Raw genomic sequence first — 21,281 nt, forward strand, 5'->3', positions numbered from 1 at the left:
GTAACGACCGAGAGGTTCTTATTTACTAACTGGCTCCTCCCTGTGATTTTATCCGCTCTTTAATAGTTACTTATTTAAAAAAAAGAGCCCTGATATGTATTTATTCCAATCTTCTATTAGTCCATCTCCTCCTTTCTCCTCTCCCTGTTCATCTCCTCCTTCCCCCTCTTCCTCTTCATCTCCTCCTCCTCCTCTCTCTTTGTCCACCTCCTCTCTTTCCTTCCTCTATCCATTTCCTCCTCTCCCCTGTCCCTATCTATCTCCTCCTCTTCCCTTTCTCTGTCTATTTCCTCCTCCCCATCTCTATTTCCATCTCCTCCTCCCCTCTTCCTTTGTCTGCTTCCTCTCTTTCCTCTCTCTGTCCATATCCTCCTCTCCTCCCCTGTCTCTGTCCATCTCCTCCTCTTCCCTCTCTCTGTCTATTTCCTCCTCCTCCCTCTATGCACATCTCCTCCTCCTCCTCTCTCTCCTTTCTCTGTTCATCTTATCTTCTCCCCTGTCCCTTTCTATCTCCTCCTCTTCCTTTCACTGTCTATTTCCTCCTTCCCCCTCTATGCCTATCTCCTCCTCACCATTCTCTCTCTACATTATCCCACCACCACGTCATTAGACTTTGAGGTTCTACCGACCACATTATTTCTTTAAGGATTGTAACTATTATATGTACCGAATTTGGTTGAAATAGTCCCAAGGGTTTAGGATGAGCTTTTTACCGGTACCTTTTCCCGCGTACGCACATTCCAAAGATGTTTCACATGTGTTTAACATCTTTCATACATATTTGTACACATATTTCACCAGTTTCTCTAGCGAATTTCACCCTTGAGTTTCACTTTGACGGATCTCAATGTTTATGACGTCGTATCTCCTGAACTATATGTCGTTCGTACAATGACATAATTCTGCAGGTACATACAGTGGTAAGTGTGAACATTGCAAAATATGTCGTGAGTACACTTAACAATAAAAAAAGTAATAATTTAAAACGTCGTGTTTAGTGTGGCAGTTTCCCTGAACGAACAGCGAAAATGTACTAATGGATGAATTTTCTTCTTTCATCATTTTGTGGGCTATGCTAGCGTCGTGGGCTATGCTTCTTTTTCAACCCCATCCATTTGATAGGTAGTTATGTACAAGTATACGGTGATGTGTGTGTTAATTCAGGGTATAAACCATACCTATTCCAAATTTCGCCCATATCCGTCTACCCATTTCAGCCTTAAGACGTAAAACGCACTCTAACTCTCTCTTTCTCTCTAACACACACACATACAATAAACACAAACTTTCACATTTATAATATGTTTATTAATTATTAAAATGTGAATATTGTGGTTTTATAAGGGACAGTAAAATGAAAAAGAGACATATGGGAAAAAAAGTAACTGTTAAGTGTTTAGTATTTCGTAAGTAAATGTCATGACTGTTAAAACATTTATCCTGCCGTAAGACAAGACGCTCAGCGCTTTACGGAAAAATGTTTGTGGTTGCCCACGGAATCATGATTGTACCCTGACGTGAATCTCTTGGTCCGAAGACAATCGACGACCACATATGTGTTTCTCCAGGCTCCAAAACTATGGACACCGCATGGGGAGGGATCGGGACCGTATAGTGGGTAAGGGCTTCCCAGCAGAACGTGTGCAGCGTAATCGTAAGAACCTGAGCAACATGGCGGCTTGTCCGCACGCGATTTTCGTATTTATGCAGTCCTGAAAAAATATATTCGTGTCCGCAGATTATCTTCGGACGAAAAGGGGAGTGAATAAGTATCTGTCTGTGTTGGTCGTGTTGCGTCCCTGGTTGTTGCCCCAACGGTAGGATAATGCTGAATATGGCTGTGGCGGAAGCGGCAGTATTTGTTGTCATAGTGATGGACTCTGGCGGTTGTCCAAAATTCGAGGGCAAGGTTGGTTTGAATGCCTCGACAGCTTTACGCTCTTGACAACTCAGCATATAGGGTGAACATGGGACGACACCTTTTTAAGACGTCTGTTGCCTGCGTCCTGCCTGTGCGGCTGGCGAACATATCTGTACGCATTCCATGGGAACGGTGGGCTCTGTATTTGACTTGTACTGTTTAATTTATTTTTAAGAAATGCAGCCCCTCTACGTCCGCACTTGCATGGTTGTCATTACTAAAAGTTCTACTGTCACTTCTGCTAAAGTGTTAGTTGCTATTGATGATTTAGAGGACGAGTTGTCCACGCGTCACTGAGGACAGCAGTTTCGGCCTTGCTATTAGGAACAAATTTGGAAGCCAATGACACGTTTATGTGATTATAAAATCAGCCATTCAGTGTAAATTATCGAGTGGATTTTATCTGTGATTTACGATGGCGTGCTGGAAAATAATGGCTCCGAATTTCTTATGTGATAACTCTTAAGGCTATTTAACAAAATAAACGTTACTAACACTCTACAGCTTTATGCATGAAAAAAAGTTCAAATGTGTGTGAAATCTTATGGAACTTAACTGCTAAGATCATCAGTCCCTGTTGTTGAGCCGGCCGGAGTGGCCGTGCGGTTCTACGCGCTACAGTCTGGAACCGAGCGACCGCTACGGTCGCAGATTCGAATCCTTCCTCGGGCACGTATGTGTGTAATGTCCTTAGGTTAGTTAGGTTTAATTAGTTCTACGTTCTAGGCGACTGATGACCTCAGAAGTTAAGTCGCATAGTGCTCAGAGCCATTTGAACCAACCTGTTGCCGGCCGCGGTGGTCTCGCGGTTCTAGGCGCGCAGTCCGGAACCGTGCGACTGCTATGGTCGCAGGTTCGAATCCTGCCTCGGGCATGGATGTGTGTGATGTCCTTAGGTTAGTTAGGTTTAAGTAGTTCTAAGTTCTAGGGGACTGATGACCACAGCAGTTGAGTCCCATAGTGCTCAGAGCCATTTGAACCATTTTTTTGAACCAACCTGTTGTTGTTGTTGTGGTCTTCAGTCCTGAGACTGGTTTGATGCAGCTCTCTAGTAAAGCTGCATGCCCTCGGGAAAAATTACGGCTGTAATTTCCCGTTGCTTTCAGCTTACACACTACTTAACCTAAATTATCCTAAGACAAACACACACCCATGCCCGAGGGAGGACTCGAACATCCGCCGGGACCAGCCGCACAGTCCACGTCTGCAGCGCCCTAGATCGCTCCGCTAATCCCGTGCGGCTTTATGCTTCATGCCTACATATTTATGTCTGAATATAATCATCCTGATGAGGACCTCATTCCTCCCGAGAGACTAGTTTGTTGATACCGTCACCCTAAACTGTCTGACTTTGTTGACGGCGCCACAACCTTACCCCTGCTTGCACTGTTTCATCAACATGAAACTGAAGTCCTCGAAAGTGTTCTTTAAGTTTTGGAAACAGATGAAAATCGGAGGGCAGTGAACCCAAGACGTTGGATTGTCACAAATGTCGCAGCGCTCGTGTGTGGTCTGGAATTGTCATGCTGAAGGAGAGGGTGCTTGCTCTACGTGTGGGCGAAATCTTAAAATTCCAAACTCGATAACAGTCTGCCGTTTGTCAAGCACCAACATAGTAACGTTACACACCGCCATGTTACACTCTACAGCTCGAAGACCTCAAGAAGCAGAGGGCTGCAAATATGTAGACGAATGTTAATAACGTCTGAATTATTTTTTAAAAAATTAAGAGTTTTCACATAAAAATTCGGAAGAAACGCCTTCGTACTTGTCATCAGTTTCACGGTGGCAGCAGGCTGATAGGCTGCAAAATCTGAGCCTTTAGACTCAATCAGATTTGCTGAAATACAGTGATTCGCCGACGCCAAGTTGTCTGTGGTTTTGAGTTTCAGATTGCAGTAATCTATTACCTTTCCCTACGAAAGAGTGTTTTGCCTGTTAGGTTGTGATTTAAATTCTCCTAATTGAGGACTGAATGAGGTTGTGCAGAGGTTAGACAATGGACACGAATCCGGAAGGTTAGTGGTTCAACTCCCTGCGTTACCGTCCATATTTAGGTTTCCAGTGATTTCGATAAATACACACATCAAAAAATCTTTTGCATCAGCACCGCGGGACTGCTACGGTCGCAGGTTCGAATCCTGCCTCGGGCATGGATGTGTGTGATGTCCTTAGGTTAGTTAGGTTTAAGTAGTTCTAAGTTCTAGGGGACTGATGACCACAGAAGTTAAGTCCCATAGTGCTCAGAGCCATTTGAACCATTTTGCATCAGCCCGGTTCCCAGAACTCCTGAAGGTAGACGTAATCTGTGGAGAATTTATCACAGACATAGTCCCTTTGACTGTTCAGAGATGTCACTAAGCCCGCCCAAAGATGTACACAACCATGCATGAACAGCACCTAGTAGACGGAGGGGTCCGACAGCCGATCAGTTCCACTCACTCCACCAGGAAGGAGGTACACGGCTCGTGGTGTCTGTAGCTCAACCATGCCTAGATGGTTAATACCGCGGTTCGATCACGTCCTCATTGTTACTTTGTGACAGGAAGGGCTCTCAACAAGGGGACCGTCCAGGCGTTTCGGAGTGAACCAAAGCGATTATGTTCGGACGTGGAGGAGGTACAGAGAGACAGGAACTGTCGATGACATTCCTCGCTCAGGCCGCCCAAGGGCTACTACTGCAGTGGATGACCGCTACCTACGGATTATGGCTCGGTGGAACCCTGACAGCAACGCCACCATGTTGAATGATGCTGCTCGTGCAGCCACAGGACGTCGTGTTACGACTCAAACTGTGCGCAGTAGATTGCAAGATTGCAAAATGCCGTCCATAGCGAGGTCCATCTTTGCAACCACGACACCATGCAGCGCGGTACAGATGGGCCCAATAACATTCCGAATGGACCGCTCAGGATTGGCATCATATTCTCTTCACTGACGAGTGTCGCATATGACTTCAACCAGACAATCATCGGAAACGTGTTTGGAGGGAACCCGGCCAGCCTGAACGCCTTAGACACACTGTCCAGCGAGTGCAGCGAGGTGGAGGTTCCCTGCTGTTTTGGGGTGGCATTATGTGGGGCCGACGAACGCCGCTGGTGGTGATGGAAGGCGCCGTAACGGCTGTACGGTACGTGAATGCCATCCTCCGACCGATAGTGCAATCATATCGGCAGCATATTGGCGAGACATTCGTCTTCGTGGACGACAATTCGCGCCCCCATCGTCGCACATATTGTGAATGACTTCCTTTAGGATAATGACATCGCTCGACTAGAGTGGCCAGCATGTTCTCCAGACATGAACCCTATTGAACATGCCAGGGATAGATTGAAATGGGCTGTTTATGGACGACGTGACCCACCAACCACTCTAAAGTATCTACTCTGAATCGCCGTTGAGGAGTGGAACACTGTAGACCAACAGTGCCTTCATGTACTAATGGACAGTATGCCGCGACTAATGCAGGTATGCATCAATGCAAGAGGATGTTCTACTGCGTATTAGACATACCGGTGTGTACAACAATCTGGACCACCACCTCTAAAGGTCTCACTGTATGGTGGTACAACATGCAATGTGTGGTTTTCATGAGCAATAAAAAGGTCGGCAGTCTTCTGTACAGGTTCAGGAACCATCGGAACCGAGGTGATGCAAAGCGTTTTTTGACGTATGTAAATTACAGTGAATGTTGGGATGGTTGCTTTAAAATGCCCTATTCGATTTCCTTCCCGTACGTGTTGGACATGGCTGGACTAGTAACTCGATATGCTATGGAGAGCGCAGGAGAGGCATCAGTGAGTAGATTGTTCCCGTTTATTGACACAACTCGCTACGCGCATAGAAATAGCATTAATGCAGCATCTGTAGACGCCTCCTATAGACTTCTTTATTTGAGTTGGTCTAGCGGTTTAATTTCCCCTTTCATTATGCAGGTGAAGTAATGCAGTTATTAAAACTTATGTTATGCTGTGGACACAGAAGTCCTGAAACAGTGCGGAGGGTGGGTAGGTGGGTGGGGGTCGGGGTCGGGGGGGGGGGGGGGGGGGCTAATCTGCTGGCTACTATTAATGTGTATACATCATATAGCCGTTTAGCCTGCAAATGTGGTGGTAGACCATCTGCCTAGCACAGTCATTTAGTTAGTGACAGTGTCTGTCATCACTATTTACAACGAATTTAGGAAGGCGTCGTTTGGTCTACGAGTCAACGATCCTAGAGCTGTTGAAAAGTGGTTCTCAGAATAAGTGTATACGTTGATGCTGTCAATAGTTGCAAAGCTGTGCGACTGTGTGGATCATACGCTCTGCTTTTATCTTAAGTCATTACGCATAGCGAAGGACTGGGGTGATTACCCAGCGATTCCTGTTCATGGATATAAGCATAGGGGCCCGGGAGGGGGAAGGGGGGGGTGAAATTGCTACGAAATGTTAGTCATTTTCTGTGCTTAGTAGGAGAGTATAGTCGACTAAAGCCAGCTTCATACAGAGAACTTTCTCATGTCTGACATATGCGAGGGCTAAATGTTTATACACAGCAGGCTATTTGCAGACACCTTGGCGGATGTAATTGTCTACGACCGACGCTGCTATTAGAATTCGACTAATGTTTGCTACGATTGTTCGTCTAATTGGAAGCATATAATTTTTTTGCGTTTCAAGTACCAAGGCCGAGCCCTCAGAAGGTCGTGACCACTAACTTGGTTTTCCATGTTGAACTGTTTGTTTACAGCAGACCAGCTCCACGCCGTGGTGTTACTCACGGTTAAACAATTACTTATAGAAAAATACCCGGGTATTTATTTACTTCAATCTTCTATTAGTCCACCTCCTCCTTCCACCTCTCTCTGTCCTCCTCCTCTCTCCCCACCCCCTATCGCTGTCCACCTCTTCCAACCCCCTCTCTCTGTCGATCTCTCCCTGCCCCCATCTGTCTGTCCAAATCATCCTTCCCATCTCTCTGTCCATTTCTTCCTCTCCCTCTCGCTGTTCACCTCCTCCTTCCACCTGTCTCTGTCTCCTCCTCTTCCCTTTCTCTGTCCGCTTTCTCCTCACCCCACCTTCCCAGCCCTCTATTCCTCTTCCCTTTGTCTTTTCGTTTCCTCCTCCCCCAGTCTGTCCATCTCCTCCTCCCCGCATTCTCTCTCCACGTCATGCTCCCACCTCAGCACGAGGCTTGAAGTTCTAAGGTCCACAGTATTTTTTTAAAGATAGTAACTAATATGTGTACCAAATTTGGTTGAAGTAGTTCGGAGGGTTTTTACCCATGGCTTTGCACACGTACCCTGCGTCAGATATATTTCACATATTTCAGCCGTATATGTATGTACACATACACTACTGGCCATTAAAATTGCTACACCACGAAAATGACGTGCTACAAACGCGAAATTTAACCGACAGGAAGAAGATGCTGTCATATGCAAATGATCAGCTTTTCAGAGCATTCACACAAGGTTGGCGCCAGTGGCGACACCTACAACGTGTTGACATGAGGAAAGTTTCCAACCGATATCTCATACACAAACTGCAGTTGACCGGCATTGCATGCTGAAATATTGTTGGGAAGCCTCGTGTAAGGAGGAGAAATGCGTACCATCACGTTTCCGACTTTGATAAAAGTCGGATTGTTGCCTATCGCGATTGCGGTTAATCGTATCGCGACATTGCTGCGAGATCCAATGACTGTTAGCAGAATATGGAATCGGTGGGTTCAGGAGGGTAATACGGAACGCCGTGTTGGATCCCAACGGCCTCGTATCACTAGCAGTCGAGATGACAGGCATCTCATCCGCATGGCTGTAACGGATCGTGCAGCCACGTCACGATCCCTGAGTCAACAGATGGGGACGTTTGTAAGACAACAACCATCTGCACGAACAGTTCGATGACGTTTGTAGCAGCATGGGCTATCAGCTCTGAGACCATGGCTGCGCTTACCCTTGACGCTGCATCACAGACAGGAGCGCCTGGGATGGCGTACTCGACGACGAATCTGGGTGCACGAATGGCAAAACGTCATTTTTCCGGATGAATCCATGTTCTGTTTAGAGCATCATGATGGACGCATCCGTGTTTGGAAACATCGCGGTGAACGCACATTTGAAGCGTGTTTTCGTCGTCGCCATACTGGCGTATCACCCGACGTGATGGTATGGGGTGCCATTGCTTTTACGTCTCGGTCACCTCTTGTTCGCAATGACGGCACTTTGAACAGTGGACGTTACATGTCAGATGTGTTACGACCCGTGGCTCTACCCTTCGTTTCATCCCTGCGAAACCCTACATTTCAGCAGGATAAAGCACGACCGCATGTTGCAGATCCTGTAAGGGCCTTTCTGGATACAGAAAATGTTCGACTGCTGCCCTGGCCAGCACATTCTCCAGATCTCTCACCAATTGGAAACGCCTGGTCAATGGTGTCCAAGCAACTGGTTCGTCACAATACGCCAGTCACTACTCGTGATGAACTGTGGTATCGTGTCGAAGGTGCATGGGCAGCTGTACCTGTACACGCCATCCAAGCTCTGTTTGACTCAATGCCCAGGCGTATCAAGGCCGTTATTACTGTCAGAGGTGGTTGTTCTGGGTACTGATTGCTCAGGATCTATGCACCCAAATTGCGTGAAAATGTAACCACATGTCAGTTCAAGTATAATATATTTGTCAAATGAATACCCGTTTATCATCTGCATTTCTTCTTGGTGCAGCAATTTTAATGGCCAGTAGTGTATTTCACCTTTATCTCTATCGAATTTCTCCCTATAGTTTCATTTTCACGCAGTTCAATGTTTATGGCGTCGTATCTCTTGAACTATGTGCCGAAAAATCGTATAACTTTGCTGGTACATTCAGTGGTATTCGTGAATACTGTCTGCAAAATTTGTCGCTGATACAATTAGTAGTGAAGAAGTAATAAATTAAAACTCCGTGGGTGTTTTACTGCATGAAAAGCGAAAATGTAGTAGGCGATAATATTTTCTTCCTTTCGTTATTTTTTGCGGGTTGTCAGCGGGAAAAGGTTTCGTAGAGGTTTGAAATTAATTGTAAAGTTTCTTGCAAGTCACAAAATGCTCTCATTCTCAAATACTGGATGAATGAATGAGGTATTGGTCTGCGTGATTGTTGAGCTACACTTCTTTTTCACCCTCACCCTAACCCCTTTGATAGATAGGTACATCATGTAAGGTAGCCTGTGTGTCGATTCAGTTTATAAGCTATCTCCAATCCAGGTTTCATGCAGATTCGTGCAGCCGTTTCAGCGGGAGGGAGCAACAGACATACTAACTTTTACACCCCCCCCCCCCCCACACACACACACACTTTCATATTTGTAATACATATATAAGATTTCGCAGCAGTTGCTCAGGAACAAGACTAACACTGCAGCCTAGTCTTTCTGTTTTCTAAGAACCGCTAGTTGCGTAAGCGAGTTCTGGTTAGTATCCAAATGAAATTTGTTTCTGTACAGGAAATTACTGAATTTCTCTACTGTATGGCCCACAGTTTGAGGTCTCCTTTTAAAATGTGGACATAACTGATCTGTGCAGACGTTTGTGTTCTGAAGGCAATGGTAAGTGCCTACTTAGAACCATCACAGATATTGCGAGCTAGCATAACTTCGACCCCAGCGGAGTACGCTGCGTACGTCATCCTCTTGTAGTGTAGTCCGCCAGGCGTGAAGTCAGTCTCAATTGTCCTTTTAGTTAGTTAATTTTTCACGCCGATCGGAAACGAATACCCGAAGAAATTCTTTATTGGCGGCAAAAAAAAAAAAAAAAAAAAAAAAATTTAACGCAGAAATTAACGTTTCCCAAACGTATTGTAGTTTTCATTTCAGTAGCTTCGATGTGTGCTCTGTGGTAGCCGTATGTTTCAGTGCTTAATATCATATTCACTTTTTGAATCTGTAGTTCTTGTCTTTCTTACCGTGTTTGCAGTTAAATTATTGGATATAGGGCCGCCTTTTACGCAGAAAACACAGTGTTTTCTTTTGCACCCAAACATATTTCGGCACCTGTATGGAAACCTCAGTGGGTTTTATTTATTGAAAACTGTAAAAAGTGAACATATTTTAGGTTGTAACTGGCCTAACAAACGGAGGCCTGCAGACATTTTTTGTTGGTTTTTCTCCTTACCGTGCTATAAGATTTATTAATCTGCTAGGAAGTTTAATATTTTATGGTTTTGCATCTGTATGGTGTCCTGCACTGAAAGCTTGTCATCTGCAAACCAAACGATGTAAATGTTAATTTCATCGGCAAGGTAACACATCCCCTGATTTTTAAAATACGTTATTTTGGTGTGGCAACATGTTTTCACTGTATATTTATTATTACTATCTCTCTCTCTCTCTCTCTCTCTCTTGCCGGCTGCGGTGGCCGAGCGGTTCTAGACGCTTCAGTCCGGAACCGTGCGACTGCTACGGTCGCAGGTTCGAATCCTGCCTCGGGCATGGATGTGTGTGGTGTCCTCAGGTTAGTTAGGTTTTAGTAGTTCTAAGTTCTAGGGAACTGATGACCTAAGGTGTTAAGTCCCATAGTTCTCAGACCCATTTGAACCATTTCATTTCTCTCTCTCTGTCTCTCCCTCTCTCTCTCTCTCTCTCTCTCTCTCTCTCTCTCCCACACACACACACACACACACAGTAACCAACACTCTCTCGGTAGCAAATGAACGCCGACGGGGTTGGCAAACACGACAACATAGTGCTCACCTCGTTTTACGAAGTGAAAAGGCGTTTTGTAAGAACAAAATTACACAAGGTACATTAATATGTGTGTGCAGTGCCCTCAGAACGCAAAAGAATAAGGATCAGCCATAACAAAGCGTGAGTAATAACAAATATATACGCAAAACATTTTGCCACTCTAAAATGACGTCTTTTAAAAATCAGAGGATGTGTTAGCTTGCCAATGAAATTCACATTTACATCGCTTGGTTTGCAGATGACAAGCTATCAGTGCAGGACACCATACAGATTCAAAACCGTATAATGTAAATTCGCGGTAAGAAGAAAAACGAACAAAAACTTTCTCTATGCCTCACTTTGTTAGATTAGTTACAACCTAAAATATGGTAATTTTTTCAGTTTTCAATAATCAAAACCCACTGAGGATGCCACAGAGGTGCAGAAAAATGTTTGGGTAACAAGAAAAAATGGTGCTTCTGCATAAAAGGCGGACCTGCATCCAATAGCGTAATATCATCTTTAGAAAAATCTTCTTTAAAAAGGATCTAGACAAAACATTAGATGTCTTATACATAAATATGCTTTTTTACCTATTAGGCCAGTTTTTTTCGACTTACTGGACAGAACTCTTACATCAGCTACGTTCCCGCAAGGACGTCGCCAAACGGTGGTCCAGGGGGTCCGGACCCCACCCCTTCCCCCTATCACCTAAATGAAATTAAACAGAACCTAGTTGCCGTGTAATGAATTTGATAGATATAAGAGGTGATCAAAAAGTTTCCCTTTCAGGGCATTACTGCAGCGTAATTGTAACGTAGCGTGACTACGATGCGGATATACAGGGTGTTACAAAAAGGTAGGGCTAAACTTTCAGGAAACATTCCTCACACACAAATAAAGAAAAGATGTTATGTGGACATGTGTCCGGAAACGCTTAATTTTCATGTTAGAGCTCATTTTAGTTTCGTCAGTATGTACTGTACTTCCTCGATTCACCGCCAGTTGGCCCAATTAAAGGAAGGTAATGTTGACTTCGGTGCTTGTGTTGACATGCGACTCATTGCTCTACAGTACTAGCATCAAACACATCAGTACGTAGCACCAACAGGTTAGTGTTCATCACGAACGTGGTTTTGCAGTCAGTGCAATGTTTACAAATGCGGAGTTGACAGATGCCCATTTGATGTATAGATCAGCACGGGGCAATGGCCGTGGCGCGGTACGTTTGTATCTAGTCAGGTTTCCAGAACGAAGGTGTCCCGACAGGAAGTCGTTCGAAGTAATTGATCGGCGCAGTAGGGAGCACGGAACATTCCAGGCTATGACTCGCGACTGGGGAAGACCTAGAACGACGAGGACACCTGCAATGGACGAGGCAATTCTTCGTGCAGTTGACGATAACCCTAATGTCAGCGACAGAGAAGTTGCTGCTGTACAAGGTAACGTTGACCACGTCACTGTATGGAGAGTGCTACGGGGAGAACCAGTTGTTTCCGTACCATGTACAGCGTGTGCAGGCACTATCAGCAGCTGATTGGCCTCCACGGGTACACTTCTGCGAACGGTTCATCCAACAATGTGTCAATTCTCATTTCAGTGCAAATGTTCTCTTTACGGATGAGGCTTCATTCCAACATGATCAAATTGTAAGTTTTCAGAATCAATGTTTGTGGGCCGACGAGAATCCGCAGGCAATTGTGCAATCACATCATCAACACAGATTTTCTGTGAACGTTTGGGCAGGCATTGTTGGTGGTGTCTTGATTGGGCCCCACGTTCTTCCACCTACGCTCAGTGGAGCACGTTATCATGATTTCATACGGGATACTCTACCTGTGCTGCTAGAACATGTGCCTTTACAAGTACGACACAACATGTGGTTCATGCACGATGGAGCTCCTGCACATTTCAGTCGAAGTGTTCGTACGCTTCTCAACAGCAGATTCGGTGACTGATGGATTGGTAGAGGCGGACCAATTCCATGGCCTCCACGATCTCCTGACCTCAACCCTCTTGACTTTCATTTATGGGGGCATTTGAAAGCTCTTGTCTACGCAACCCCGGTACCAAATGTAGAGACTCTTCGTGCTCGTATTGAGGACGGCTGTGATACAATACGCCATTCTCCAGGGCTGCATCAGCACATCAGGGATTCCATGCAACGGAGGGTAAATGCATGTATCCTCGCTAACGGAGGACATTTTGAACATTTCCTGTAACAAAGTGTTTGAAGTCATGCTGGTACGTTCTGTTGCTGTGTGTTTCCATTCCATGATTAAAGTGATTTGAAGAGAAGTAATAAAATGAGCTCTAACATGGAAAGTAAGCGTTTCCGGACACATGTCCACATAATATATTTTCTTTCTTTGTGTGTGAGGAATGTTTCCTGAAAGTTTGGCCGTACCTTTTTGTAACACCCTGTATAAGCACTGACATATAGGCAAGGGATTCGTGTGGTATTTGTCTCTTTCTGACGTGCATGTGGTAAATGTGGAAACGTCAAATATGGCGACATTATTACCAAATGCGTCCGGATCAACTCTTTTCTTGGCTGCTGAATGACAGATACTTGTAGACATTTTTCAGAGAATGAACAACTAGCATGGGGCAGGCAGGATATCTGTTGAAAAGCACCATTGTGGAATGGTGAGACACAAGGTTCAGCTGCTTCATGATAACGGATGTTCCCAATCGCTGATCTAGTAACGAAGAAGTTTCACCAACTCTAGTGGGAGGCACTCGAGCACCCGCCTTATAGTCGTGATCTCTCCTCATCCGATTATCACGCCCACGGTCCCTCAAAAAATGGTCGATAATTCCTATCGGACGAGGATGTGCAACAGTCAGTTACGGACTTCTTCACGCAACAATGTTTTACCAAATGGGTATCTTCAACTTGGTGCGTCAGTGGGATGACTGCCTCAGAATCAACGACAATTTGGCCTGGATAGCATACCGATTCTGGACTGTACGGCCATCAGACGGACACTTTTTGATTGCCCCTTATATTTTGATATTGAATCATACGACGAAAAAGGGATAAGCACTATCGGTAAACAGCACTGTCATCGATAGATTCAAACAATCGATATATCGATGGCAATACCGACTTTTGCCTGTCCCTAATGTAGCCAAGATCAACTATTGTACATTGCTGCCCTTACTTGATTTCAGTTTTCGTTTTGTTAATCAGTTCAGTTCATACTTGCTGTTTAATTTAACGTGCTGTGTGCTGTACTCATAGTTTCCAGTTATGGATAAGTCTGTAACAAGAAAGAATGAAAACTCATTTTGATTCGTCAACTAACGTTATGATACCTTAAAAATGTGTGCGCACTACTATAACAGGCTAATTACCAATCTGTAGTACTTTAATGTTAGCGCTGGAGTGGCGAATTGGAGACTGATAAAATTAAGGAGTTGAAATATTTCAGTATTTCACATGGAAGCGAAGCCATCGTTCCAAATAACATTAAACTGAAATAAGAGAGTAAAATTACACTTAAATTTGATTGCACTGCTCAAAAATCGCATTGATCAACAAAAACATCACCCAAACGGCGACTATTGCATTTCTTTAAAAAAATTTCAGAAAATCCTATCCTTATTTCCCAAATCTGGTCATCCGGGCGGCACTCAATTACGAAAACCAATTCCAGAGAGACGTTTGTGAAGAGTAAAAGAGGTATGTGTTGACGACAAATTTTGTAATTCGTTCGTTTCTAGGAGATTTTTTCAGTGGGCTGCTTTAATTCTTCCGAACCGACTGCGCCCTGTATTCCCGCCCCTTCGTCCAAAATCTATCGATGCCCTTGTGAGTGAAACCATGCATTCCCTGAATAATTAAATCCTAAAATACATGCTTTCATGCACTATCAAATGACGAAACATGCACAAAAAAGGAAAAACATTCAATATCATAATTCCATCTTACACTGTAATGCATTTTACTTTATTTGAAAACAAAGTGCAACAACCAGTTTTTTAACATTCTCCGCAGACCGGGATAGCTCTGCGCTTTGAAGTGCTGAGCTAGCAATCCCTGGATTCAGAAGGCTAGGTTGTTCGAATCCATCTGCCGGTAACCGTGAATATGGTTTTCTGTGGTTTCCCATTCTCAGATTAGGCAAATACCGGAGTTCAAAATGGTTCAAATGGCTCTGAGCACTACGGGACTTAACTGCTAACGTCATCAGTCCCCTAGAACTTAGAACTACTTAAACCTAACTAACCTAAGGACATCACACACATCCATGCCCCAGGCAGGATTTGAACCTGCGATCGCAGCGGTCGCGCGGTTCCAGACTGTAGCGCCTAGAACAGCTCGGCCAATGCCGAAGTTGGTACCGTTCTATAGACTACAGCCAATTCTTTCCGAATCCCTTTCTTTCCTGACAGATTCTAGTTCCCTAAAAAATGCAGGCTGTCTGCTTAAATGAGAAGAGGTGCATCGAAGGCGAGCCGACCATTTCTTCGGAGACTCCTTGCACCAAAAGCCATATTTACATTGGAAGGCGGCTAGCGATCGTCATTTTATACTGTGTTTCTATGCATAAAGATAGCTTACTTCTCGAACGGCGATATATCATGCCTTCAAGTCCTGCTACAAGAGTATGTTCTATTGTGAAATGTCTTACTCGTAATATCCTCGTAACAGTGAGTACAACCATCACAGCTCTAATTAATTTGTAAGTAAACGTCATATAAACGTACGTTGCACATCGTAGAGGTGTTTATTAGCAACCGAAACCGTATGACCATATTATCATTGATAAATATAAACTCATTGCTGTGGTCGCATATATTAGGAATAGAGGTAAAATTAATGCATGAAACAACAGTCTTTTATTCATCCTCAGCAAGTGAAGTTGTGTATATCGAAATAATCAGCAACCAGTTACAGAAAGCATTTTAAATTCTGTACGGCGGGCACGCAGCGCACTTCTTGAGAAGATTATACCTATTGCATGGCCACGGTATTTTGCTGTATGCATCTTATTGTTGACACTCACAAATGATGCGATACGTTTAACCCTCTGAAGAAGGGCACTAAGTGCCCGTAACCGGTAAAGAAATTAATTTTTTATGCAATTGGTTGCTGATTATTTCGATATATGCAAGAATTAATTCTAAGATCCCTAAACTGTAGCTCATATTATGAGTGTGTTCCGTTTTGTTCTATAAATAAATTAGGTTGTTATAGTTCCATGTTGATTGTTCAAATAACAAGTTTAAAAATCACTTAAGGAAACCAAAGTATTTCAATGAAATTAAAGATACTTTAGTAAAATGTGAGACTGAACTGAGGAGCTTCGGATGCTTTGACGTGCTGAACAAATTCTATCTTGGTTACTGATAAGTCGTTAATTAATACAAGTTTGTAGGAGAAAGATAGCTATTGTCAAAAAAGGTATGAACCTGTTTAACTTTATTGAACCCAGCATTATGATTCTTCTGCTGTGCGACAGAAACCATATATTAGAAAAGTGCGCTGTGTTTTGTTAGCATTTCGTTTGGCAGTAGAGTGAAGTTATTATGTTGCCAAACAAAGAAGTATTTTACTTAAGTTTATCCACAGTTTTCAGTGTTTCTTCCGTGGCTATATTACTTTTGTAAAATAAAGAACAACCGCCTTCAGTCACAATCGCGATTTCATTTCAATACACGATGCATTTCGAGCCCTGGGGACTCATCTTCAGGTCCTTAAACAGGCTACATCATTTTTTTCTCCTTTTCTCGGATTTAGGTTAATTTTGGTCCTGGTAAGGTTACAATGGCATATTGAAATCATGTAACATTGTGAATATAAGTTTACAAAACTAAGACAAATCGATAAATAACTTATTGTTGCCAGTAGTGGATATACGGTTTTGAAGTACAGCATAAGTACACATATTTAAGTACATTAATACGTGCATATATGCACATAAACATGTTTACTCTTACTGTGCTTCAAAATCATGTATCTACTGCTGGAAACAGTAATTTATCTTTCGATTTGCCTTAGTTTTGTATAGTTATAACCTCAATGTGCCACTTTGTATTATACCATAGTAAACTTACCAGCGCCAGAATTAACCTAAATCTGGGAAGAGAAAAAAAATGACTGATGCGGGCAGGAAAGTACCTGAACATCAACCACATTGTTGATGTTGTTGTGGTCTTCAGTCCAGAGACTGGTTTGATGCAGCTCTCCATGCTACTCTATCCTGTGCAAGCTTCTTCATCTCCAAGTAACTACTACAACCTATATCCTTCTGAATCTGCTTAGTGTATTCATCTCTTGGTCTCTCTCTACAACTTTTACCCTGCCCTCCAATACTAAACTGGTGATCCCTTGATGCCTTAGAACATGTCCTACCAACCGATCCCTTCTTCCAGTCAATTTTTGCCACAAATTTCTCTTCTCCTCAATTCTATTCAATACCTCCTCATTAGTTATGTGCTCTACCCATCTTATCTTCAGCATTATTCTGTAGCACCACATTTCGAAAGCTTCTATTCTCTTCTTGTTCAAACTATTTATTGTCCATATTTCACTTCCATACATGACTACTCTCCATACAAACACTTTCAGAAATGACTTCCTGACACTTAAATCTATACTCGATGTTAACAAATTTCTCTTCTTCAGAAACGCTTTCCTTGCCATTGCCAGTCTACACTTTATATCCTCTCTACTTCGACCATCATCAGTTATTTTGCTCCCCAAATAGCAAAACTCATTTACTACTTTCAGGCACATTAGTGATTTTATTTCAATGCACGATGCATTTAGAGTCCTGTGGATTAAGACGATTGTTCTATATTTTACAAAATAAACATTTAATTACGCAATTGGATAGTTCTTTTTATATGTAAGACCTTCTTTCACGGTAAATGATAACAGCCAAACAGTTGCAGGATAAAGATTTACAGAAATCCTTGACCACTAAATATCTAAATATGCCTTCATCAGAAGCAAAAATACACTAAAATCACATCCTGCAGTGGACATACATAAAACAATCGTGCCAAAGGCGTCGTCACCTCCATTTGTACAGCATAATTATGAATATGAGGTCGATGTAAACACGGCATATCAACGGTAGAAGTACCTGTACAGATACTTTTAATGATCGCTCTGTCATTCCTCTTCCCAATTCCAACTCTTGTACGGCCCGCCTTAACCTATTTATTGCTGCCGTCGCTTTGTCATCTGTTTCTGCAGAAGGTATATTATCTGATTGAACTTCTGCAATACGTAACGTCAGTCAATACTCACACTTCCCAGGATTTCGTGGTCGTAATTCAACCTCCATCTGTCGTTCGTTTCTCTGGTAATTACCCGAAGTATTTGCCTGTGGCTGTGTTCTCGCACCACCTCCCCATCTGCTTTCTCTCCATGGACCTGGAGATCGCTGATTAAAATCAGTCTGTCGGTTGCCCGAATTCTCCAGTTTCCATTCCTATTTTCGTCTATATTCCGCCTGTTCCAACCACTGTAAAAACCATATCCATTACGGTGTTGTCTAGTGTTTCCACTACTCCCATTTCCGTAATTATTCCCATTTCGTACAGAATTCAATCCCAATACCGGCGCGACATCTTTGAGCGTCGTTTTCATACACGAATTCTACTTCTCTCAAAACACCTTTGAAAGTTTCTACATTATCGCCCCCACGACCTATCAAGGCTTGTTGATATTTCATTGGCAGTTTCTCAAAGAATTTGACTGCTGTTTTCTCACGCGAATATTCGAATGAGACATTTCGTAATAATTCATACTTTATTTTCATCTGAGCCTCAGGCGACCAATATGTTGCTATAAAGGCAGCTCTAAACGAATCATGTGAATTGCAAGTTTTTGCTATCTTCTGCATAGTTTCGGCAACACTTCCCTCCATATGCGCACAAATGAAAACTAACTTATGTTTCAATGGCAAACGTGTCGGTATTCCTACTTTAAATTGCTCAATAAATGTGTGGGGATGGAGAATATTTGCATCTTCCTTATAGTACTGGTATTTCCGCACTGTAAGAAAGTGGTTATCATCAAAATCTCTCGCTTCTCTCTGTGATGTGCCTTCTGGGTTTTGAAGACTGGAATTCTGTCCTTGGTTTGCGTCGAATCTACGCAAACGTGTGTAACTTGGTTCATACTGTGACACTTGTGGCCGCGCGGGATTAGCCGAGCGGTCTGGGTCGCTGCAAAAAATGTTTCAAATGGCTCTGAGCACTATGGGACTTAACTGCTGTGGTCATCAGTCTAGGGCGCTGCAGTCATGGACTGTGCGGCTGGTCCCGGCGGAGGTTCGAGTCCTCCCTCGGGCATGGGTGTGTGTGTTTGTCCTTAACATAATTTAGGTTAAGTAGTGTGTAAGCTTAGGGACGGATAACCTTAGCAGTTAAGTCCCATAAGATTTCACATACATTTTTTACATTTGTGCCGTAGACTCACTTGAAGGTCTCACTGCGAAATATGCGTGCATACCGCCCGCTACCGGAATGTATCTTGACGTGTAAGCTCAAATGGCTCTGAGCACTATGGGACTTAACATCTATGGTCATTAGTCCCCTAGAACTTAGAACTACTTAAGCCTAACTAACCTAAGGACGTCACACAACAGCCAGTCATCGACGTGTAAGCGATTCTGTTCATTAGACGCCGTATTATAGCCCATAGGTATTCGTCCTACAGGTTGTGGCGTTGCGTAACGCGTCTCTATGGTTTGATCAGTGTATATTACGCTTTGTGCTTGACGTACTGAACCTTGCTGAAAACCACACTCTTGTATTCCTGATTGACGTGTTATTCTTTTCAAGAAGTGGTCGCAATCCACACTGTTCCTTACGGTTACCGTGATGTTCTGGCATACGCTGGTTTGGACTAATATCCCGTTCGCGGTTTGTGGTTTCGGATTGGCATCCACATGTGCCTTTCCGTCTTACGTCACAAGTAATTTCGCGCACCCTTTCTGTAGTGTTAACGGTAACTGTTGATTTTGCAGTCTTCAAAGTAGTATCTACCGACACTAAAGTGGATTCTGTCGTCGTCTGTGACTCCTCACTAACGCTTTCTACGCCACCTCGACTTTCGATCGAACGTAAAACTTCCGATCTCAGCCGTTGAAATTGATGTTCGTTTCTCTATCGTATTTTCAAAATATGAACATGGAATTTCTTTAATGCTGCTTTTGTCGATCTTTTGTGAGACGTCGTCTCAGCAATAACGTGTTTCGCTTTCGTCGTCGCTTTGGTGGCAAAAGTTTCAACCTGTTGTTTAACCTTTTTGACACTTTGTTGTGTAACTTCACGCAACGTAATCAACGCAATCATGTCTGTTTGGACAGTGTCAATTTCTGTTGTCAGTCGTTTGTGCCCTGTAACGAGCGTTAGAATTGTGATTTACGCTTCCTTAGCTTCAGTTCGTATTTGATCTAATTGGCCTTGAATATTATTACGCGTTTTTTGTATTTCCTTGTTTGTTTCTTTCAGACCCAGTGTTAGTTCTTTTTGCCCTTTTGTTATGCGCCCTTCTAATTCTGTTTGCCCTTGTATTATGCACCCATCTACACGCTTTTCTGATTCCTGAGATTGTTGTAATAAATTCTGCAACATTTCATGTATGTTGGCGTTTTCATCTACACTATTTTCGTCAGTTGCCATCTAATGCAACCGTTCCCTATCTCATTTCTCGTGAACCATTTCCTTCACTTCCGAACGCAGTGTAGGAGCACTAACACTCGGGCCGGCGGGAGTGGCCGAGCGGTTCTAGGCACTTCAGTCAGGAACCGCGCGACCGCTACGGTCGCAGGTTCGAATCCTGCCTCGGACATGGATGTGTGTGATGTCCCTAGGTTAGTTAGGTTTAAGTAGTTCTAAGTTCTAGGGAACTGATGACCTCAGCTGTCAAGTCCTATAGTGCTCAGTGCCATTTGAACTAACACTCATTCTTTCATACAACTGCAAGCCTGACTCATTCAATATGATTACGTTTGGTTCAATATGCTGTAAATCACTATCTACAGACTCAGATTCATTAGTACCGCTGTTCTCATGTCCATTCTTTGGACCGTATTGAACATCATGTGTTGCATTTCCGGTTTCATTCGGTATATATACGTGTTCTGTCTCGTGTTGTTCACGCTGATTTACCTGTTGCGCGATATACGTGTTCTGTCTCGTGTTGTTCACGCTGATTTACCTGTTGCGTGTCCAACTCGATCCTATCAAGATCTTCCATGACTTCTCTTTGTCTTAATCGATTATTTTCTGTCATTTTTGAGCGTTCCACTAAGCGTTACTGTTCGCGAATTTTCCGAACCTGACTACACATTAACATTTGATTATAATACTTTAGTCTACCCGAAAATATCATCCGCAGTCCTATATTCAATATTTGAAGCCATTACCTCGTCTTTTACTTAGCCTTTTGGTTAATGCAGTTGAGTCAAAACTCAACACAACCCAATTCAACGATGTGTTGCGCCGGCAAATAAGAAATACATGAATAAAATTCTATGTACACTTACTACACAGTTGAGTCACATTTTTTTCTCCAATTTGCGTCAGCTTATTGTTTAGGAGGATTATGTGTTTTGTACCTATCAAAAACAAACCCACAATCTATCAGAATGCTGTAAATTCGCGTCCTGGCAGGGGCGCCATTTGTGAGATTGTCCGCACT

This window comes from Schistocerca americana, chromosome X, assembly GCF_021461395.2.
Source record: "Schistocerca americana isolate TAMUIC-IGC-003095 chromosome X, iqSchAmer2.1, whole genome shotgun sequence".
NCBI classification, from domain to species: Eukaryota; Metazoa; Arthropoda; class Insecta; order Orthoptera; family Acrididae; genus Schistocerca; species Schistocerca americana.